At 38.8% G+C, this 24,396-nt stretch overlaps 1 long non-coding RNA gene across 3 annotated transcripts in view; it reads right to left on the minus strand.

Moving 5' to 3' along the window:
* LOC140468632 (uncharacterized) overlaps window positions 1-24,396 on the minus strand; it is a 642,185-nt gene that overhangs the window by 588,922 nt on the left and 28,867 nt on the right. For 2 of the 3 annotated variants that reach the window (XR_011955756.1, XR_011955755.1), the window contains 3 exons: window positions 22,910-23,024; window positions 18,108-20,836; window positions 15,330-17,801 (listed from right to left, as the gene is read on the minus strand). The exons of the other annotated variant lie outside the window; for it this stretch is intronic. This is a non-coding gene — a long non-coding RNA (uncharacterized lncRNA). Of the gene's footprint in view, window positions 1-15,329; window positions 17,802-18,107; window positions 20,837-22,909; window positions 23,025-24,396 lie in introns of those variants that run through there. 3 annotated transcript variants of the gene reach the window in all.

Consider the following 24,396-nt stretch of genomic DNA (forward strand, 5'->3'; position numbering starts at 1 on the left):
TACCTGAAGTGCACTCATTTGGACAGTGAGAAGGAATCGGACCAATCAGAGGAAACCCACACGGAAGAGAGAGAAAAGGAGCGTGTAAATTCCACACAGTCAGTCACATCAGTCTGGAATCGAATGCGGGTTTCTGGCCTCTTAGCCCTCCCAATCTGTAAGCGCCCGTCCCGGATGCGAATTGAACCCAATCTCTCGCAGTGACAGGAAGTGGTATTACCCTTGAGTTCTATGCAAAAAGAAGCCTATGTATCAGTACTGGAAATCAATAATCGATTAACTATCCGAACTCTGTTTTTAAATCACTTGACCGACAGCCTTGTAGGTCTTGTCATCAAAAATTCACATCTAAATACTTCTGAAAGTTATGAGGATTTCTGCCTCTCCAACCTTTGCATGCACTGAGTTCCTTTCAACCACTCGCCGTTTCAAAACGTTTGTCTGCGCATTCACTCAAATCTTCCCTCCTCTGTTCTTAAATCTATTACCCCGTGAGTGATCTCTCCATTATAAGGAAACTTTTATTTCAGTCCACGCCATCCGTATCCCTGATTATTTTTTATATCTCAATCATGTCTTCTCTCGATCTCTTCTGCTCTCAGTCTATCCAATCTCTCTTCATAACAGGAGCTCTTCTACCCAGACAACGTTCTGGCAAATCATCCCTGCATCATTTCCAGTGCTAATGTGATTGCAGAACTGCACGGAATAGTCTACATAGAGCCGATTGAGCAAGTGAAATAAATGATGTGGAAGTCTGCAGAAAAAGGTCTTTTTGGAAAAAAGTTTCTTTTCCTCAGAGCTGCCCTGTGTTCTTTTCCTGAGCCTGAAGTTCCAATAATATCTGATCCATGTCATTAAAAACTGTTACTTGACCATTGATCTCAACCACAGTATCGAAATGGATTGACTGGTCTGAAGGTCGCAATGGTATGATTGTGGCACGTTCATCCAGCAACAGCGAGCGCAGCAGCACAGACTGAACAGGGTTCAATGTGAAAATGATTGTAAGGGAAATAGGAGGGGGAGCGTAAAGGAGGTCAGTGATTGTGGGAGGGAGAGAAGTCTCCAAGAATGGGTGAGTCTGAATTCTGATATTTACCTCACAGAGATGTATGAGAGAAGGGATTGATGAAAAATCATTAATGTTAGAGAAAGTTTTCATGTAAAATCAATTAATTCATTTCTGTGTTTCGTTGGCATGTACCACAAGGAGTTAAAAAGGGGAGAAGGTTACATGCCGTAACTCGGATTCTAACGAGGTTACTGCGGCCACAACGCACAACACTGAACATTATACGATCACTGGGCCATGCAGAGATGCGTGTTTGAAAAGAGCAGTAACGACAGAAACATAGGACATGTTAGGAAGAATGGAGAGACACAACAGGACTATATGGCGAGCAATAATAGACATGTGGGAACTCAGAATTGGCTGTATATTCAAATTGGATGTTTCAAGAGGCTGAGGAAGATCCATCGAGTACTGCATATTGAAGACTGAGGTTGATAGATTTTTACAAAACATCAAATTCTCAAGGGATACTGCAGGATATTGTTGAAATGTATGTTTCATCAGCAATGTGGTTTCACATTTGTTGCCTCACGAGCGTCCCCACAGAAGGAAGTACCCATTTCTGCAGTGGATCACATAATCGCAGTTCCTCCACCCAGAATCAATGGGCTGCAAAGATCAAACTGGAAATTGGCATGGAAATGAACACGTGAAGCTACTCTGTCACACCAGTAATGCGATCGGTGAGCACATTGTCCTTCTATGATGGTACAGAATGGCATGAAATTCCGAGACTGGGAGTTCTCCTGGTCAAAGTCGGGGAGGAAGGGCATATTTGTCTCCGGTTATTAGATTATTAAGATACAACAACAGCATTAACCCGCATTGCAGATTGGCTCAGCGGAAGCGTGCTGCAGCCTTAAGCGAGAGGTCGATGTATTGCAAGCATTCAGTGCAATTTTCCTTAACAATGTTGTGTTATTTTGACAGTAAGAACAGTTTTTTTGATCACATCATCCTCTTACTCCCAGCAAACACTCCAGTACAGCGTACATCAGTTTCATTCCGACACAGCCACATGTCATATTCTCACTCCCTCTGAGATGATTGGAATTTCCAATGTCATTCTCTGAGATGGAGCAACGTAGCATTGAGATGGTAGTGTAGTGAACAAAGAAGAATAAAGAACACATAACATTTGTAGCCCAGGAACAGGCCCTTTGGACCTCCAAGCCTGAGCTGAACCAAATCAACTGTCTAAACCTATCACCCAATTCCTCAGCATCTGTTTCCGTCTGCTCCCCACTTACTCACGCATCTCTCAAGGCGCACCATGAATGAAACGACCGTGCCTGCCTCTACTACCTCTGCTGGCAGGCACCTACCACCCTCTGTGCAAAATATTTTCTACACCTATCCTCCTTAAACGTTTCACCTCTCAACTTGAAGGCGTGACCTCTCATTATTGAATAACTCACCTGGGGAAAAAAGCATATCTCTATTCATCCGGTCTGTACCCTGCAAGATTTTGTAGACCTCAATCAGGACCCCTCAATCTCGTTTTTTTCTACTGAAAACAATCATAAACTTCTTAATTTCTCTTCACAGCAAGCATCTTCCATACCAGCAACATCCTCGTTAACCTTCTCTGCACCCTCTCTGAAACGTCCACTTCCTTTTGGTAACTTTACCAGAACTGTGCGCAGTATTCTAAACGTGGCCGAACCAAAATCTTGTACAATTTTAGCATTACCTGCCAGCTCTTAGACTCAAAGCCCGGTCCTATGACGACAAGCATGCCATATGCTTTCTTGACCGCTCTATCCACCTGTGCCACCATCGTCATGGTACAAAGGACCTGAACTCCCAGATCATCAAATTTCTCCAAGGCTGTCCCGTTTACAGTGTAGTTGGTTCTAGAATTAGGCTTCCCAAAATGCATCACTTCACATTTGCCTCGATTGAACTCCATCTGCCACTTCTCCGCTCAACTCTCCTGTCTATCTATATTCTTCATTCTTTGACTGATCCCTATGCTTTCTGCTACTCACCAATCCTCGAGTCAAATGCAAATGTAGTGGCGATATCGTGGGCGAGCAACCCTTGGAGACTGGAACATGGCAGCTGCTGGTATTTACATCGATGAATAAAATCTGGAGTATTAACCCCGATCAGAGGAACAGAGGCAAAAAATTTTGATTTCCGAATACTCATTCATTCTTGTCCCTTTGAAAGGGGAATTTGCCGTCCTTAACGAGACGTGCCAACATATGACTCCAGACTGACAAAAGTGCGGTTCACCCATAGAATCACTCTGACTCAGTTCAAGGTGAATTAAGAATGAACAACAAATAATGTTCAGATCATGATGGCCACACTCCGTGGGAGAATAAAGAAGAATAGAAAAATGGATGACGTGGAAAATTGGGAGTCATCTCTGTTTGGACACAAATTCAACTGATTATCCAAGCTAAATAGACACATGGATACCCACACCGCCAAGAAGTCAGCTCCATAGGGCGACATCCGGAAAGGATTCAATTACCCGCTGAAGTGTAAACCTACGTGCCCAGGCACAATGTGGATAGGTCATTCACCACTCCCATATGTGAGAAGGGATCACTCAGGAGGCCAACTGGCAGAGTCACCATCAGGTTTACAAATGACATCAGGGGTCCGATTGTGCTGTTATTGCAGGTGTTCATCCCATCCAGCAATGAACCATGTTTGGACGCCTGTTTCCAGGGGAGTTCCATTGTTTCCTGATGTAGATCAACGATTCAGACTTAGTTGTAGGAGTCATGATTTAGAAGTTTGCAAAGGATGCAACAATTGGTCGTGTATTTGACTATGATGAATAATGTCAGGGCCTGCAGAGATGTATCAATCAGGTGGAAAATAAAAGCGGCGAATGGAATTGAATCCAGACCAGTAAGTGTAATGAATTTGGGGAGTTGTAACAATAACAGTGAGGATTCTGAATGGTGAACGGAACAAACAGGAACAAAGAGATCTTGGAGTGGATATTTACAGATCACTGAAGATTTTTGGACAGGGAGCTCAGTTGGTCGAGAGTATCTTTGGATATTTTCTGTTGTTGATCTCAGACGGTGGATGATATTCGATCTTTAGCAACCACCAGTTTAGGAAACAACTAAAAGAATGAGCACAAGTTTGGTCAATGCAATCATCAACATTTTAAAAGATGTAAGATAAATGATGGAGGGCTGAAGTATACAACTTTGGCCATCAAGACCGCTTCATCACTCAGTGAATTTACCACTGATACATCTCCAAGTCATGCCTTTATGTGCCTTGGAGGGTAACTTGCAAATAGTAGCGCTTCAGTGCATCTTCAGCCTTGTCCTTCTCGTCGGTACAGTTTTTGAGCTTTGAATGTTCTGGAAACACAGCCTAGATGACTTACTCTACCGCATCTTGTAGGTGGTGCACTCTACTGCAATTTTGCCTTAGCGGTGAGGGTAATAAACATTCAGGTATTGAACGTGGTACAGTTAAGTGACTGCGTTGTCGTGGAGGATGTCCAGTTCCTTCAGTAGTATTGAAGCTGCACACATCCAGGCAAATGGAGTGAGTTCTGTTACACATCTAATGTGTGCCTTAAAGATGATGCAGGCTTCACGGAGACATGAGTTGTGTTAATAATCAAACGAAGTCGACTGACGGACATTTTTTTGTCGTCAACTTCTTTATATGGGCGGTCAGGTTCCATTTCTCCTAAATATTAGCTCTGAGGGCGATTGCACGGAGGACGTCAGTTACAACGAAACCATTGAATGTCATTAGAATATAATTAGATTCTCATTTGTCAAAGTTATTATTATTGTATTTGTGTGGACTAATCCGATTCCAATCGCAATTTCATTTCAAATTCCAGTTCCGGTGCTGTAAGGGACAGCAGAGATTTACGAGAATGTTGTCAACTTTGGATAAAATGGAGCTTCGGGGAATGATTGGTCAGGCTGGGATTATTCTCCTTGAAACAAAGTCGTGGGATTTTGGGTAGATACAGGCAGGTGCCGTGCACCAGAGGACATAATCTCAGAATGAGATAACGCTCAGTTAATTGAGAAATGAAGAGTAATTTCCATGCTCAGAGAATATGTGGCTTTTTTTTTGGCAACCGAAGTAGAGGCTAAGTTGTTGGTTATTTTCAAATTGTGTCAGGTACTTAATCAGAAAGATGATGAAGTTTGTCGAGGTAAGTGAGCAGAATGGAGTTGAAGATTATCAGATCAACCATGAGTTCGTTGTATGGTGGGACAGACTCGATGGGATGAATGGCGTACGTCCACTTTGTTTAACATTTGGTCTAACGCCAAATTTTATTCATAAATTGAGAATTGTGAGTGGATGCGATGAAATGATAGAAAAGGTTTATCAAACAGGAACGAAGCTCATAAGGTCATGAAGAAGAAATGTGCAGTGACCTGGGAACAACAAATGACACTCTGCACAGCACAGGTGGCGGTTTACAGACGCTATGATTGCTGAAGAAAATTGGTCGGCCTTGTACAGTTAGCGAGTCAGTCATCACGCTGCATGTGAAAGAATGAAAGGTTCGTTTCATTGGAGCAGTTTGCTGCGGTTCCAATTCCGAGTGTCTGTTTCAAATACTGATCAAATCATTGTGTGGACTGTTAGTTTAAAATAATCATGAATAATCCCATTGGATAAACTTGTGCTCCCGATCACTTGTTAGTTATTTCTCTATCAGTCATTTAAATTAATGGAAGGACAAGATGGAATGAGGGACATAAAGAAAAAAATGTGTACCTTCTCATTACACCAATTTAATTTACAACTGATTAGAACATCTGCTCTCATTCTTTATTTCAATTTTAATGTGGTGATTATCATTCGTGAATTTCCCGTGCAGTGAAGGGCAAGAACAAAATTCTCGATCCAGTGTAAACCAGAGGTGTGAGATGCAAAATAAAAATGCAGTAGTGTTATGTGGAAAGAGCAACCAAAATGTGACTCAACCCGTGAATGTGGAGCACCGTAGTATAATAACCCATAATCTCCCGGTCTCCTCAGCACGTTTTGGAAAGGGGTGACATGTGACCTCATCAAGGTTACATGTGGTGAAATCCGTGGATGAGAAATGTCTAGAGCTAAATTGATTCCACATCATACTGTTTCCGCTTTCACCAGAATTACAATAACAGCAAAATTCAAGAAATAGCCATGCTCGTCGGAATGAACATCTGTCATTGATTCATTCTGAATCAGAACTGTGTCAGAATGAAACAGAAAACAAGAATTTCCCGTCATATTCACACCCACATTTTGCCTTGACTCATAATTTCTTCAGTGACGTTCTCTCTCATGTGAAGAAGTAGCCATGGAGAGGGATATAAAGACGAGGTTGCGGTTCAATAGCCATTCTCATATGGATTAACTGAATTGGGTTAAATCGCAAGAAACGCTGTTTTGATCGTTTCATTTTATTAATTAAACTGAAAGTCACACTGTTCATTGTAATAATTGGAAGTGAATAAGATTTATCTCATTGGAACGATTAATGATATATGCAAATTTGTTCTGATTTATTTCAGCTGAAAGAAAATACTGCTTAGAAAAAGAGACGATTAAAGTCCAAAAGAAAAACCAACAGTTTTGTTGCTCGTGCTTTGGCAGAGTTCAATGATCCCTAAATGGACCAAACATCATGGTGATCACATCTTTTAGCCACGTGATTAAAGCAGGAAGTCGATCTCCAAGTAACGGTTCACTTACCGCTCATTATGTAATATCTTTCCTTTACAATAAAAAAATCCACTGAGTTCCATTTGCAATGCTTCAGATGGCATAGTATGCCAAATCTTTCCAAATCCAGGGTATTTGGAACAAAATCTTATTCAGCTGTGCATGTTCACGTAATTTCTAGACTTTTAAAGTCAAACAACTGAGACATTGTTTCCCCGCGGCTTCCAACCGACTACACCCCACCCCTACAACTTTACCTCGCCACAGGCTATTTCTATACTTGTGAAATTTATTCCTTGTATGTCACCAAATGTGCCTTTCCAAATATTTTGAATAACAGATTCTTGGAGTGTCAGCGATTCTGCTCTCATCATTTCTTTGTCCCTCAAAGGTTTTGAAGGTTTGACATTTAAATATTTACTCACTTGAACACAAAAAACACGAGTCACAAAAATACCAGTCACAACTAAAAACAGTCACAAAAAGCATTGGCTCGTTACAATAAGACCCTTATGAAAAATGTTCTACTCAACAGTAATTCGACGACTGTGAACATCTTCATATCGTCCTTGCAAAGAACACTCTTATTATTCCTAAACTTTTATTATCCTAATTTATTTCGACATTTGTATCAGAACTAGGAAGAAAACGAGAAGCAATTCACGAGTATTTGCAGGAGTGAAAGTCAAAATAAATTAATTTTACAGTGTCACCATTCAGTATTTTCTCTGACTAAGCAGATAAAGATGTTTAAAGTGCGAGCTCAAAATGTTTTCACCTACAGTTGTACTAAGTCAAAATTAAGTTACTTTATTGTGCGACACTCCAACTGGAACCCTGATTGGAAAGCGGCTCCGTATGTTGATGTTCGAATCCTCGGTCATTTGTAATAAAGCATGGTTATTGGTTTTAGTGAAATATTTCCTGTGCAATTACTGAAGTCAGATGTAAGAAATCAAGTGCATGTATTGGGTGGAATTGTTCACCAAATATTTACTGTGGTTCTTGTTCTCAGGAACAATAAGATACTTCCTCAGGTTTTTCTCCTGAGCAGTAATTAGATGACCAGGAAGACTTTGTGTGACTGTATGCGCCGTGTCCGTGAGCATTTTTTAAAAATTACATTGAGATATTTTACTAATAACGGAAGGGATTAATAATCGTGTGTTAAAAGTCTTAACTAATGTCATATTTTCTTTATAAAATTACGAGGATTCCTTTGTGCAACAATGATTTGGAGATGCCGGAGTTGGACCGGGGTGGACAAAGTTCAAAATCACACGACACCAGGTTATAGTCCAACAGGTTTGTTTGGAATCACTAGTTTTCAAGGTTCTGCCTCTGTATCGGGTGATCTGATGCACAGACAGCGCCAGGTAAACCAATGCTTCCAAATAAACCTGCTGGACTATAACCAGGTGTTGTGTGATTTTTTTAACTTCGTGAAACAAACTGAAAAACCACATGTGATAAGTGAGATATATGCAAAATCGATTTTCAAAGCATTTCATCTTTACAATCAATTTGACTCGGCCATTGGAAAAATAAGGTAAAAACAATGACTGCAGATGCTGAAAATCAAATACTGGATTAGTGGTGCTGGAAGAGCACAGCAGTTCAGGCAGCATCCAACGAGCAGCGAAATCGACGTTTCGGGAATAAAGGCAGTGAGCCTGAAGCATGGAGAGATAAGCTAGAGGAGGGTGGGGGTGGGGAGAAAGTAGCATAGAGTACAATGGGTGAGTGGGGGAGGAGATGAAGGTGATAGGTCAAAGAGAAGAGGGTGGAGTGGATAGGTGGAAAAGAAGATAGGCAGGTCGGACAAGTCAAGGAGACAGTAAGTGAGCTGGAAGTTTGAAACTAGAATGAGGTGGGGGAAGGGGAAATGAGGAAGCTGTTGAAGTCCACATTGATGCCCTGGGGCTGAAGTGTTCCGAGGCGGAAGATGAGGCGTTCCTCCTCCAGGCGTCTGGTGGTGAGGGAGCGGCGGTGAAGGAGGCCCAGGACCTCCATGTCCTCGGCAGAGTGGGTGGGGGAGTTGAAATGTTGGGCCACGGGGCGGTTTGGTTGATTGGTGCGGGTGTCTCGGAGATGTTCCCTAAAGCGCTCTGCTCGGAGGAAAAATAAACCGAACTCTCAGGCAGTTCATCAATTGAACATTAAGTAGAAATTAAACTTAATAAAAGACATAGCAATAATGAGATGAATTACAACATTGTATTGTATAATAAAGGTAATCTGAAGAACTGAAGGGTAATAGCATGTGGCATTTGCTTCATTTTACTGAAGAAAAATCGAACTTTTTTTTCATCTTGCTTGGACTAAAAAATAAGGATAAGTACATGTGAGGTGTTCAAATATACAATACTGATGTGCTAAATGCTTATTGAATCTCTTCTGCAGAATTAAGTTCACAGAATAAACAATGTTTGGGCATTCATGATCTGATTGGCATTAAAATCCTGTTGTCCACCATATGCATAATAATTGGATGTAGCAAGGTATTTTGATTTTAAAATCAAATGAATTTCATTTCTTAGATATATTAAATTTTGAAAACTACTAAGTCCTCAAACTTAAAATTTAGAGACAATGCAATGTGATACATCCTTTTATTAATAACCTGCAGATAAAAGATTGCAGATTGTGAGATTATTAGAATGAATCACAGACAGAAGCAGATCCAAAACTGGATTTAAAAACAATGCATACTCCGCTTAGTTATATTCTAATCACCATTCTAAGCTGCTCTGATGCATCTCTGTTCAAGATGAACTCACACCTCCAACAGTAATTATTGGTGAAATGGCATTAGATATCTCATAATTTATCAGGTTGTGATTACTTTGATTCTCCTAGGAGAGAGACACTAGTAGAGCTCCACAAGTTCCTTTCGTTATCTTCCCACCAAGGAAGGGTGGGATTATAATCGATTGGGATTACTCAAATGCAAACGAACCAGTGTTCATTCCGATAACTGGGCTGGTAATAAATTAGACTGTTTCTGTGTAATCGACTGAGAATGAAATGGCAATTCACAATAATGATGGAACTAATCACATATGCTCTTACTTAAAAATTAAGATTATGATAATTGAGAGAAAGATAAATAGACACATCATGCATTTATTGTAAATTCATAAAAAAATACAACTGCTGTATATGTTTAAAGTGTTTTTTTTCTTATAATAGAAAGATCATTAGAACATTTAGCAGTAGGACGCAATCTGAAGAAAATGTTATTCACAGTGACTATTCAGCTGCAGAGAACTTCCCCTCCTTCCACAAACGTATAACTTCCAACAATTCCATATTCACTCTGATTGATAAAGGAAAGAGCAAACAGCTGTAAAATCCTTTTTTCTTGTTTACACAAAATGTCACAAATTTGAAATTTATTTTAGCTTTAAAATATTTAAATCTTACTGTGAACAGAAATACAATAAATCTTGGCGTTGAAGAACAATATAATCAAACCAAATTAAAATACACATTGATATTCACAATAATTGGGGGAGTGAACACTGCAATTTATTTCCACCAGTTGATGTACTGAGCCATAATTCCAACTTCATACTCCATTTGGATAGGCAATGGTTAGATATTAGCAATAACAAAATTATTATTATACTGTCAGTGAACTGAATATTAATGAGAAATCTCACATTGCTATTTGAATGAGCAATGTGTCGAAATAAACAGTAATTATTGGTGAAATGCCATTAGATATCTCATAATTGATCAGGTTGTGATTACGTTTCTTGTAGAAATGAGTAGCATTCAAATATTTCCAATGAGCATTGGGTGGAAAAGCAATGCTTTTTGGTGTAGACCTGAACGGTTTTTTTTAATTGCAGTATCGGCACTAAGAAATAATGGATTAAACTGATGTGCGAATCTCACCTTACTGAATATTTCCAAGCTTTCTAACATGTTTCTAGTTCAATCTTCAGTATAAAAAGGGTAATTTTGGCTCAGCACATCTGTAACTGTAAACATTTCAATACATCACCAAAGTTATTAATCTGACAATTCAGAACAAATATAAAAAAAATACCTCTGTAAATGTCATTGACTATATCTTTTGATTATAGTTAAGTTCATTCTCTACTTACTTTATTTGTATTTCTGACACCAGTGATTAATATTGATTAGATTAAATGTCATATGAGTGAGACATTAGTTTTCTCTCAATGATCTGTGCAGCACAGGAATAGGTCATTTGGCCCAAAACGTTGTGCTGAACATAATGCAAAAGACACTCACCGCTTCGGCCTACCCTTGGTCCATATCCTTCCAAATTATCTAAATGAACAGTAAAGAGCCTTAACGCATCTGCCTCTCCCACCATCGCTGGAAGTTCATTCCAGACACCTACCCCCACTCCCGTGTAAAAAAACAAATTGCCCCTTGAACTGTCTCCCCTAACCTTAAACGCAAGTCACATAGTTTTGACGTTTCAACTCTGGGAAAAACATTCAGAGTGTCAAACCTATCTATGTATCTCATGATTGCATAGACTTACATAAAGTCTTCCCCCAGCCTCTGCCACTCCACAAAAAGGTAGAATGAGTTTTTCTCGCCTCTCCAAATCCAGACAGCATCCGGGTAACTGCTCTCTGTACCTTCTCCAAAGCCTCCATAGCCGTCTTGTAATGTGGCAAACAGATATGAATACAATCGTTTAAGTATGCCTTAACCAAAGTCTTATAACATGACTTTGGTTACAACATGACTTCCTGACTCTTGTAACCAGTTCCGTGACCAATAAAGACAAGCATGCCATTTGCCTTCCTTACCACCCTATCTACTTGCATGGTCATTTTCAGGGAGCCATGGTCTTGAACGCCAAGATCACTTTGAACAACAAAGCTGTTCAGGGTCCTGCCATTATGTACTTTTCCTTAGTATTAGATCTACCAAAGTGAAACACCTCACACTTATATGGATTAAACTTCACCTTTAATTTCTCTGCCCATATCTGCAATTTATCTTTTATCCTGCAGTATTCCTTGACAACCTTCTACATTATCCACAACTCCACTGAACTTTGTAATGCCTGCAAACCTATTAACTCACTCAATTCGATTTTAATCCATGTCACTTATATCCATTTTTATCACAAACAGAAAAGTTTCAGTACAGATCCCTTTGGAAAAAAAGACAGAAAATGAAAGAAATGCAGAATTCTTGAATAAATGCGGTTTTTCAATGACAGAACAATGCTGATGAATAATCTCTGAAGGTCTATTTTTGTTTTTAAATTAACCCAATATTTTAATTCTCAGTTTTCTGATCTTAATGAATACCGAGTAAAAAAAAAGCTTTGAAAATATTGAATCATTTTAAGTGTTGAGTTCTAACATTAATTGTTAGTTTATTGTCATTTCAATTACCACACCATAATGTATTTTAATCTTAGTAATGAGCATCAGGTGATTCACATTTCAGTTTAATCCATTATTTCTGATTGCAAGTATCATAATGAAATATTAACTTTCTTTTCAGGTCAACAGACCTGCAATCCACCAATGGTTTCTCATCCAAAATTCATAATAACTATCTCGTTTTCTTTCATTTGAATTCTCATATTAATGGAAGGAATATTAATTAGCCTTATCAATTAAGAAGTGGCTAACTATTTTTCACATAAATATTTCAGTTCTTTCCAACATATTGCACAATTACATTGCAATAAGGGTTTTCTCATCATTCTTAAATTTGCTATCAGCCATTTTAAAACTAATTATTGCAATTAACAAACCGGTAATCATTGTTGAAATCTAATATCTCCAACTTTAGATGAGGAATTACGGCTCAGTACATCAACTGATGCAAAACGTATTGCACTCTACAATCTCTTAATCTTACCAAAAATAGTTTGAAGTGTGGAAGCTTAGTTGGATTGAACTGACTGTGAGCAAAAATGCATTCTGAAGATGGGTCACTGGACCCAAAGCATTAACTCTGATTTCTCTTCACAAATGCTGCCAGATCTGCTGAGCTATTTTCCAGCAATTTCTGATTTTGTTTCTGATTTCCAGTAGCCACCGTTTTTTGCATTCTTGTCCTGATTGTTTTTCATTTCAATGCCAACATTTCTGTTTTCTGATTATTACAATAAGAACGAACTGTTTTCATGCTAAGTATCATTTCAATTTCATGTATTTCTTCCGTACGCAAAACAGAATTAACAAATGTTTGTTCTCGCAAGATTTGTGACGGTTTATACCTCAGGTTGAGGTTTAGGGTGTAGGTTTGCTCGCTGAGCTGTAGGTTTGATATCCAGACGTTTCATTACCTGCCTAGGTAACATCATCAGTGGCAACCTCCAAGTGAAGCGAAGCTGTTGTCTCCTGCTTTCTATTTATATCTTTCTCCTTGGTGGGATTGCTGGGTTTTGTGGTGATGTCATTTCGTGTTCGTTTTCTGCGGGGTTGACAGATGGCATCTAGATCTCTGTGCTTGTTTATGGCGTTGTGGTTGGTGTGTCAGGCCTCTAGGAATTCTCTGGCATGTCTTTGCTTAGCCTATCCCAGGATAGATGTGTTGTCCCAGTTGAAATGTGTTTTTTTTACACGGATGAAAAAAAAACACCATTTCGACTGGATCAACACATCTATCCTGGGATAGGCTAAGCAAAGACATGCCAGAGATTTCCTAGAGGCCTGGCACTCCAACCACAACGCCATAAGCACACACATGGATCTAGATGCCATCGATCAACCACGCAGAAAACGAACAGGAAATGAAATCACCACAAACCCCAGGAACCCCATCCAGGAGAAAGATATAAATAGAAAGCAGGAGACAACAGCTTCGCTTCACTTGGAGGTCGCCACTGATGATGTTACCTAGCCAGGTATTGAAACGTCTGGATATCAAACCTAAAAATCAGCGAGCAAACCTACACCCGAAATGTTTGTTCTATTACAGTAAAACTTGAATTCTTAGAAATCCCAATTTTGTGAAAATGAGGGAAGTTGTCTTTCGCTGAGTAGTCACATTGAATGACTAATTCTTTATTTCCAATTCATATGCATTACAAAGCAGTTTAATTTTAATTTCTGTATATGAATAATTGTTTCAAACATATCGAATTATTTGACTATCGTGACATTTTTATTTCATTGAGATCAATGTCGCTTCGGTCCATCAGTATTAGAAATTACTAATTATTTTAATTGGTCCATTACACACTGAACTGTCTAATACAATCCTAGTCCAATTATCACAATAAATATCTGAGCAGTTTCCCATTGAGTAACCATAGTAAGTATATGATTATAGTCCTGCCCATCCTGCATGGGAACATTATTGAGCGCTCTGGTAATGTCTGTACTAAGACACCAGGAGGCATGGGTTGAATTCCCACCTTCAACAGAGATGTGTCAAAGCACCTCTGTGAGTTGGTTAGAACATATCTAGGTGTCTATTGAATTGCTTTTCAATCCAACATTTCCTCAACTTGTATCCGTTGTTCATTGCTATGACCACAATATCTGCACTTTATTGGCTTTAGGTCACTGATTAAAATATAAAGGGGATTATGCTGCTTCTAAATACCTATCAACTTTGCAGTATTAAAGATTCTACAGTGTAAATAATATTTAAATTGAGAGGGGAAAGATCGAAGAGGGATCTGACGGGCAATTTTATTCGTACAATATGTTTGGCACATATGGGATAAGCTGTGAGAGGAAGGGGCAGCGGCTGGTACAATTACAACATGTAAACGACTTTTGGACAGTTACATGGATAGAAAACATCCAGAGGGGTATGGAACAAACACAGGAAAATGGGACGAGTTTAGTTTAGGAAACCTGCCCAGCGTGCCAAGTTGGGCTGAATGGGCTGTTTCTGTGCTGTGCCAATCTACCATTCTACAATTCAAAGTTGACTGTGATTGGTAAAGGAGAGAACGAGCGGGTGTTAATTCTGTTTTGTGTCCAGAAATAAAGTGGAATGAATTTTAATTTTGTCATGTAAAATAGTTCACTCTTATTGTGATTAAAAACACAATGAATATGAACATTGAAGTGAAATATAATTAAATCAATTCAACTATGTTTCAATGGTTAAAGCAGAAATTGATCTTTACAATGATTGTGAGATTGTACACTGCAATATCTTCACAACAGTTCTTGCACTGAGCCATTATTGCACATTTATACCCCTTACTGAACTGAACAATTATTAGAAATTAGAATTTTGAAAATCTATCTACGCACTTAGAAGAAGGAGCAATTTAATTTTGCAATGTGACTGTGCAATGTGTAGACATGAACAAGAATTATTGCAGTGAAATGTAATTGCAGTTCCCTGAATTTCTACGGCTGAGATTAATGCGATCATTCAAATCAGTAAAAGTCAGATACTTTCAAAATATGTTGGATGCAAAATCACTGGTTCCATTGTGGGATAGTTGACCTGAAAATAACAATATTGTTACAGTGGATTAAATTAAACAATACATTAAATTAAAATGTGGATCACGTTAGAAACACAAACAAATTATTCTGCAATTATTATAAGGCTAATGAATTCAAAATAAATGCTGTAATCTGAACAAATAAATCAATTCAATATTTTCAAAACACTTTGCTCTGATGTTGATTAGACGTTCATTATGCTCAGTAAACTGAAAACTGAAATATAGTCGCGAGATTGATGGACTGGGAACAATACATGAGCCAGTTATTATTGAAAATAATTTATTTTTGATGAAAAATGCAGACAATACAATTCAAAAGTTATTGTGTTTGTTGAACTAAACAAGTGATGTAGGTAACTTCATTTCTCGCAAAAAATACAGTAATGCATTTCATTCAATTCAATTAATTGTAGAAACATGTATTTTTAATTTATGTGATTTTATCCTGATCAATGTTGAAACATTAGTACCTGAATTTGGAAGAAAATTATTGGTAACGAAAGTGAATATCTGAGTGACCACAAGATACAGTCAATGACATTTGATAGAAAATCAATTTGCATGATTTTGTGATTATTGAACATTAATAAGTAATGTTGCAATAAACATTAAAACAAAATCAACAGTTCCAAAGCAGCTGTTTGTTGTAACGAATTGAACATAAAAACACTTCTGCAGGGCACATGATCTGAAAAAGCAAAAAATCTCTTGACGTGATATTTCAGCTAAAAGATACTTTCCTTTTTTTTTAAAAAATAAGGGGTACAACTTTCAAGAATTCAAAAGTTATTGTGTTTGTTGACCTGAACAAGAGATGTAGGTAACTTCATTTCTCACAAAAGAAAGTGGAATGGGAACTTTAAAATTTTTTTTAGCAAGAAACACAATGTAGCTTTTAGTGTAATCATTTAAATTAAAATGCATGTTCGTATGGAATTGAAATATAATCAAAGCAAATGAAACAGGATTAAAATAAGCATCAACACGAATTCCATTATTGAACTAAAAATCAACTAGCATTGCATTATTACAATAAAAATCAGCATTTGCTATGATTGCAAAACTGTACAGTGCAATGTGTTTACACAAGTCAATGTATGGAAACATGATACTACACTTTGGGATGAATGTACTGGATTGAACTATTATTAAATATTGGATATAAGCAACAATTAGTCTGAAAAACAGTTAATGTCAAACATTAAATTGGTGAGAAATCTGATTTTACTGTGCAACTGTGTAAAGTGTAGACATGAACAGTAATTATTAGGGTAGAATAGCAATCTGACATGACTTAAGGTTTCATATTAATTCCATGATTACTTTGTGTTTTCACATCAAGAAGAGATAACATATTTACTATGAATGCTTGGTTGTTTCATTGGTTGGTTTGTGGATGTTTTAACCTGGATAGAATGACTACATTTTTCATTATAAGAAATAACATATTAAACTAAAATGGGAATCTCACGATGCTTGTCACAAAGATTTAACTGAATTACCGTCTGGTTAATGGAGTGACAATGAATTTACAATTAATTTTAGTACTCTGGCAAATTAAATGATTCGATATTTTAAAATTATTTTGCTCTAATGTTGATTAGACTTTTTATTGAGATCAGAGACTTGAAGATTAAATTGCTTTTTTGGTAGATTGACAAAAAACATATTAGACATTCAGTGATTATTAATTATCATTGTTTTGTCATTCATAATTCTCAGTTATTCAAGAATTTCTTGCTTTACATTTCTTCCCAAAAAGAATAATTTCATGGAATTTTTCATATCATCAATATTTACAAATTTGAGTCAGAGTTGGGAAGAGAATAAATAGATAAGGAATGTGGGTATCACAGCAAAAAATAGGCAACAGTATTTGTCGCACAATTATTTTCAAAATTTCTCTGAAAAAATGTAATCGGTTATGCGCAAATGCTTGCAGCTACAAATACAGTGAGCCATAATTACACTTTTGCTGTGATGAATAGTCGAGAAACCTATCACAAACATTAGTAATATTCAGGAATTTCTTCATCTCAATAAATGTCAGTATTAGCTTGGTCATCTATTAATGATGAAGGGTGATTATTGGTCAGAGAAAGATGTGTGTAAATTATAAGAAGGTGCCTATTGCATATCTTTGGATGGGGTATTATGGTGATGTTTGTTGTGGTTATTCATCCTGGGAAAAATAAGATTATTACAAAGAGATATTCAGTGAACAGTGATTAGGTGACCTTGAAGACCATCGTTTGGTTTTATGTGCAGTGATTAAGAGTAATTTGATTTCAGTAGCATTGGGCTATTTTGCATGATTTGGCAAATGATTAATAATCTTGTGACAAAATTTTGAGGATGATCATGAGCTGTATTCGATCCATCCAGTGGGTTGGTACAAACATCCTTCACTGTTTTCCTTCCCATGAGAGGCGTGCTATGCTCAGGAACTGGCTGGAAGCCAAGATGCCAGAAAATCTGGTTCAACCTCTCGAATACACAACTCTCAGGCTGGTTGTCACTGGATCCCCGGAACTTTTGTGACCTCTTTTCTGGAGCTGAATGATGCTGGCTCTGTTTGATTTCATTTGAGCAGGTTTCTTTTCGATCAGATTTCTGTGGCTGTCGGTGAATTTCAAACATTCAATTTCGGGCCACAGGTCACTTGACCTCAGTCAATAATTAAAATCGAGTTCACTTATTGTGACAGCGATGTGATAATTAACGGTGGCGTTTTAACTAATGAAATGATTAAACATTTTCCAGCAGTTTACACAGACATTAATTAGATATTCATTAAGATATGTAAACTGAGAAGTATAATCTAGTTGCAGGATTACTGAATTGTAAGAAAGATTTAGTTACTGTGTTTTCTAGAGGAATTGTTTAATCATTCAAATAGGTCAGCTCTTCCTGAATTCTATGTACCTTCCATTGGTTTATTTGTAGCGAACACTCATCTAGGACTCATTTGATTTGTCTTTTAAACTGTGTTTCAAGATTTTAACGGGACATTGACATTGATCTGAGCTGAGAAGTAGGAGATTGAGTTCAACCTGGAAAAGTGTGAAGAGATTCATTTTAGAATTTTGAATTTGAATGCAGACTATTGAATGAAATGTAGGATTTTTGGCAGTGTGGAGGAACAGAGGGATCTTGGAGTCCATGTCCATAGATCCCTCATAGAGGAGGTTTACCAGGATCCTGCCTGAAGTAGAGGGCACGTCTTCTGATGAAAGGTTGAAGGAGCTAGGGCTTTTCTCATTGGAGCAAAGAAGGATGAGAGGCAACTTGACAGACAGGCTTAGATAGAGTGATGAGAGGCTTAGATCGAGTGAACAACCAGAGACTCTTTTTCCCAGGTGGAAATGACTATCATAAGAGGGCATAATTTCAAGGTGAATGGAGGCATGCTTAGTGGAGATGTCAGAGGTAGGTTCCTATTACAGAGTGATGAGTGTGCGGAATGTACTCCTAGCAGTGGTAGTAGAGTCAGATACAGTAAGTGTATCTAAGTAACTCATGGCTACGTACATGAATGATAGCAAAATGAAGGGAATATAGGTTAGTTTGATCTTAGAAGAGGATAAAAGGTTAGCACATGGACCAAATGTCCTGTACTGTGTTGTACTGTTCGATGTTCTATGTACTGAACTGAACAGTTATTACATATTAGCAACAAATAGATTTTCAAAGCTCTATTAGCGAACATTAGAATAATGATAAATCTCACCTTGCTATTTGACTGAGCTATGTGTGGACATAAACAGGAATTATTGCAGGGAAAAGTAATTAAGGTTTTCAAAATTAATAAATTTGAAGTTACCGAGGTCATTCAAATGGCGGCCTTTGTGGGGAGCCGCAGAAAATGGGGGAGATACTAAATGAGTATTTTGCATCAGTATTTAATGTGGAAAAGGATATGGAAGGGATATAGACTGTCGGGAAATAGATGGTGATATCTTGCACAATGTCCAGATTACAGAGAAGGAAACCCTGGATGTCTTGAAATGGGTAAAGGTGGATAAATCCCCAGGACCTGATCAGGTATACCCGAGAACTCTGCGGGAAACTAGAGAAGTGATTGTTGGGCCTCTTGCTGAGATATTTGTATCATCGATAGTCACAGGTGAGGCGCCGGAAGACTGGACTTTGGCTAACCTGGTGCCAACGTTAGGGCAAGAAGGGCAGTAAGGACAAGCCAGGGAACAATAGACCAGTGAGCCTGACCTCGGTGGTGGGCAAGTTGTTGGAGCAAATCCTGAGAGACCAGACGTACATGTGTTTGGAAAGCCAAGCACTGATTATGGATAGTCATCATGGCTTTGTGCGTAGGAAATCATATCTCACAAACTTGCTTGAGTTTTTTGAGGAAGTAACAAAGAGGTTTGATTTTGGCAGAGCAGTAGATGCGACTTATATGGACTTCAGTAAGGCGTTCTTCCCATAGGAAACTAATTAGTAAGGTTAGATCTCACGGAATATGGGGAGAACTAGCCATTTGGATACAGAACTGGCTCAAAGGTAGAAGACAGAGGGTGGTGGTGGAGGGTTGTTTTTCAGACTGGATGTCTGTGACCAGTGGAGTGCCACAAGGATCGGTGATGGTTCCTCTACATTTTGACATTTATATAAATGACTTGGATGCGAGCATAAGAGGTATAGTTAGTAAGTTTGCAGATGACTCCAAAATTGGAGGTGCACTGGAGAGCCAAGAGGGCTACCTCACATTACAACAGGATCTGGACCAGATGGACCAATGGGCTGAGAAGTAGCAGATGGAGTTTAATTCAGTTAAATGCGAGGTGCTGCATTTTGGGAAAACAAATCTTAGCAGGACTTATACACTTAGTGGTAAGGTCCTTGGGAGTATTGCTGAACAAAGAGACCTTGGAGTGCAGGTTCATAGCTCCTTGAAAGTGAAGTCGCAGGTAGATAGGATAGTGAAGGCGGCGTTTGGTATGCTTTCCTTTATTGGTCAGAGTATTGAGTACAGAAGTCAGAAGGTCATGTTTCGGGCTGTACAGGACAGTGGTTAGGCCACTGTTGGAATATTTCGTGCAATTCTGGCCTCCTACCTACCGGTAAGAAGTTGTGAAACTTGAAAGGGTTCAGAAAAGACTTACAAGGATGTTGCCAGGGTTGGAGGATTTGAACTACAGGGAAAGGCTGAACAGTCTGGGGCTGTTTTCCCTGGAGCATTGGAGGCTGAGGCGTGACCATATCGAGATTTACAAAATTTTGAGGGGCATGGATAGGGTAAGTAGGCAAAGTCTTTTCTCTGGGGTCGGGGAGTCTAGAACTAAAGATGGTAGGTTTAGGTTGAGATGGGAAGATATAAAAGAGACCTACAGGGCAACTTTTTCACACACAGGGTCGTAAGTGTATAGAATGAGCTGCCAGAGGAAGTGGTGAAGGCTGGTACAATTGCAACATTTAAGAGGCATTTGGATTGGTATATGAATAGGAAGAGTTTGGAGGGATATGGTGGGATTAGATTGTGTTGGGAAATGTGGTCGGCATGGATGGGTTGGAGTGAAGGGTCTGTTTCCATGTTGTATGCCTCTATGACTCGATGACTCTTAATGAGAAAAAAGTCAGATTTTTACAACGAGTGTTGTATCAGAAATCATTGATTCTTTTGTATGTGTGATGATCTGAAAGAAAATGGATTTTTATATTACTGTATTAGTACAAGGGAACACTAGATTATTTTCAAATATGAAATTCACTGTAATTGTTAGCCAGAATAAGTTAAAGCTTTGTGTAATTATTGTAATGCTGATGACTTAATAATTGTTGTTAGAATTCTGAAAAAAGAAAATGTTATACTATTTGTCCTAAGAGTCAATAAATTAAATTGATATATGAACCACAATATACCTGTTAGCAAAACTAATTTAAATTATTATGCAATTATTGTCAAGGCAATGACTTGATAATTAGTGCTAGTATCTAAACAAATAAATTGATTCAATATTTTGAAAGCATTTTGCTCTGAAATTGATTGGATATTTATTAAGATCGGAAAACGGAGGGAATAAAATGCAATAGCTCGCTTGATTGGATTGAAGAAGAAAATGAGACAGTCCATGTCAGTGTCGGTTACCACAGCACAGTCGTTTTGGAGACAGGTCCCACCTGCAGATAGAGCTGAGCGATGCAGCAACCAACAGATCAGACCTAAACTCTACATTCATTCCACATCCAGTCGAGAATGGTGGTGGAGAATTGAACAACTCACCGGAAAAGGAGGTTCTACAAATATTCCCATCATCAATGATGGAAGAGCTGAACACATCAGTGCAAAAGATAAGGCTGAAGCTTTCTGGGAGCTAAATATCCAAGAATGCACATCCAAATGAAAAGGCAGGCAGGTGGGCAGAGAGGCTGGGGTTAGTGAACAGTAAGAAATGGAATTAAGTCAAGAGCAATAAATGACATTGGCTCAGATGATGTAGAATCTGTGTGGGTGGAGATGAGGAACCGCAAAGGTTAAAAAAAACATAATGGGAGTTATCTGTAGAGCTCCAAACAATAGTCAGGATTTGGGCATAAGTTACATGAGGAGATAGGAAAAGCATGTAAGGAAGGTAAGGTTACAGTGATCGGGGGGATTTCAATATGCAGGGGGACTGGGAAAATCAGGATGATAGTGGATTGCAAGAAAATGAATTTGTGGAATCTCTGCAACATGGCTTTTTGAAGAAGGTTGCAGTGGAGCCCACTAGGGAACAGGCAATTCTGGATTTAGTGTTGTGCAATGAGGCAGACTTGATAAGGGAGGTTAACGTGAATGAACACTGAGGAGGCAGGGACCATAATATGATAGAATTTACACGGCAGTTTGAGAGGGAGAAGATGGAATCAGATGTAACTGTATTCCAGCTGAATAAAGGCAGCTACAGAGACATGAGGGAGAAGCTGGAGTGAATTGACTGAGAGAGGAGTCAAGCAGGAAAGAGAGTGGAACAGTGATGGCTAGGGATTCTGGGAGTGTCCGGGTGACACAGTAAAAATTCATCCCGAGGAAAAAGCAGCATGGATCAGGGAGGGTGAGGCAACCATGGCTGACTCGGGAAGTCAGGGAAAGCATACAAGCAACATATCACATGGCAAAGGGCAGTGGGATGTCAGTGAAATGGGAAGCCAAAAAAGAACAATGGAGAACAATGAAGAAAAAACATAAGGAGAAAGAAGATTAAGCATGAGAGAAAGCGAGTGTGTAATATTAAAAACATGATTGCCGGAGTTTCTTTAGTTACATAAAGTTCAAAAGAGAGGCGAAAATGGACATGTGCTGCTGGAAATTGAGGCTGGAAGAATAGTAATGGGGAACAAAGAAATGGATAAGGAACTGAATAAGTACTTTGCATCAGTCTCCATGGTGGAAGACACAAATAATATCCCAAAATTTCAGGGACAGTCGGGGTGGCGGGGGTGGCGGGGGTGGGGGTGGGGCGGGTGGCGGTGGAACAGAGATGAGTGTGGAATATAAATCACGAACAGATCAGGCTTGGTCTTATTGAATGGTGGAGCAGGCTCGAGGGGTCGAATGGTCACCTTCTTCTTCTTTCTCACATGATCCCAGGACTGAGAGCTTTGTTTAAAATTCATTCACTAGATGTAGGTGCCACTGGCTAGGGCAAAATGTATTACCCAGAGAGCATTTAAGAGTCACCAAGGAGAAAATGCTAAAAAATTGAAAAATTTGAAAATAGATCTATTACCTGGACAGATGGACCACGCCCCAGAAGGTGATAGCTGAAGGGATAGTGGAGGCTTTAATTGTGAGCTTTCCGGTATCACTGGAGTCAAGGACTGTCCCAGAGGACAGGAACATTGCTAATATAACCCCCAACCACAAGAAGGGAGTAAGGAAAAAGAAGGGAAATAACTGGGTATTAATCCTGGCCTCAGTCATTGGTAAATTGTTGGTACTATTTTGTCAGTAATATTTAACGAACTGGTTATTTCAATTATAATGCAATCTCTACAAAAAGACCAAATTTTTTTTGACGACAACAAATTTTCAAACAACTTCTCTCAATCTATCTCTCCTTCCTTTTCATTAGACAACGTAGGGAGGCATGGAAACACTACAGTGATGTAAGCTATATGTAATACAGTGAGACAGGAAAGCTAGTATGGCTCATGTTGATTCTTGAAACCCACACAGTGAAGCAACACATTCACTGCATAATAAAGATTAGACAACATTTCAACCCCACTCATACCGGCATGACAGAAATAAAATGTGGGTTGGTTGGACAGGCTGGTTTTGTTTCAGTTGGAGTGAGGGGTGACATGACTGAAGTATATAAGATCCTGCATGGTTTGATAAGGTGGATGTGGAAAGGATATTTCCTCTTGTGGGTCATTCCTGAACTAGAGGGAACTGCTTTAAAATTGGCTTCACCCTTTCAGGACATAGATAATGAAATTTGTTTCCTCTCAGAAGGCTGTGCAACTTTGGAACTCTGCCCCAGAAGGTGGATTCACTGAGTATTTTTAAGACACCGGTTGATAGATTCGTGTTAAGGGGCATTGGGGCAAGATGGAATAAAAATCACGAACAGATCAGGCTTGGTCTTCTTGAATGGTGGAGCAGGCTCAAGGGGCATAATGGTCACCTTCTGCTTCTTTCTCACATGATCCCAGACTGAGAGCTTTGTTTAAAATTCATTCACTGGATGTAGGCGCCACTGGCTAGGGCAACATTTATTACCCAGAGAGCATTTAAGAGTTAACAATATTGCTGTGGGTCAGGAGTCACATGCAGGCCAGACCAGGTAAGGATGGCAGATTCCTTCCCTAAAGGACATCAGTGACACAGATGGGTTTTTCCTGACAATCAATAATAGTTTCATGGTCATCAACAGACCCATAAGTTTAGATGATTATTAAATTCAAGGTCCACATTTGCTGTAATGCGATTTGAATCAGGGTCCCCAGAATATTCGCTGGGTCTCTGGATTAACAGTTCAGCAATGATAACACGAGGCTGTTACCGAGCTACAAAGGGACAGTTTTACGGGTGGAAACCAAAACCTTGATCAAACTGGATTAAATAAAGGAGTGCTGATAGAATGGAGGAGAGTTGAAGGGATTGGGGGAAGAGAATTACCAAGTTTAGGTTCAAAGCAGCTGAAACTAAAGCCACCAACAGGGAGGAGATGAAAACAAGAAACTCTCATGCAGCTGGAATTGGATAAGT

The sequence above is a fragment of the Chiloscyllium punctatum genome, chromosome 47, assembly GCF_047496795.1.
Source record: "Chiloscyllium punctatum isolate Juve2018m chromosome 47, sChiPun1.3, whole genome shotgun sequence".
Taxonomy (NCBI): Eukaryota; Metazoa; Chordata; class Chondrichthyes; order Orectolobiformes; family Hemiscylliidae; genus Chiloscyllium; species Chiloscyllium punctatum.